Source organism: Phalaenopsis equestris, unplaced genomic scaffold, assembly GCF_001263595.1.
Source record: "Phalaenopsis equestris unplaced genomic scaffold, ASM126359v1 Scaffold000777, whole genome shotgun sequence".
Lineage (NCBI taxonomy): Eukaryota > Viridiplantae > Streptophyta > Magnoliopsida > Asparagales > Orchidaceae > Phalaenopsis > Phalaenopsis equestris.
In genome coordinates, this window is record NW_018165217.1 from 408,461 (window position 1) to 409,134 (window position 674).

The following is a 674-nucleotide window of genomic DNA, read 5'->3' on the forward strand; positions in this document are numbered from 1 at the left end:
CTGTAGAAGGGCAAGAAATTTGAATTTATTGAAAGCTGTTTAAATGCCTTTGAGTTATTGAAAGAAAAATTAATCACTGCCCCTATTATAGTTTCACCTAACTGAGAGAAACAATTTGAACTGATGTGTGATGCTACTGATTATGCTACAGGAGCTGTTCTTGGACAAAAATATGAAAAGATTTTTAAAGTAATATACTACGCTAGTAAAACTCTTAATGATGCTCAAATTAACTACACTGTTATTAAAAAAGAGCTACTCACCATCTTATATGCTTTAGACAAATTTCGATCTTATTTAATTGGAGATAAATGTGTTGTGCACACTGATCACTCAGCTATTAAATATCTGATGCAAAAGAAGGATGTCAAACCAAGGTTGATTAGATGGATATTATTAATACAAGAATTTGATCTTGTAGTTATTGATAGAAAGGGAACTGATAATCAAATTGCTGATCATTTGTTAAGATTAGAAAACCATGAATTATCAAATGCAGATAATGAAATTACAGACAATTTTCCTGACGAACAACTTTATAATATTAGTGAGTGGATTAGTGAGTGGAATGTTGATAATGTTAATTATATTGTAAGTGATATTTTGCCACTTATGCTGACATTACAACAGCAAAGGAAATTCATTCATGATGCGAAAGCATATTTTTGGGATGA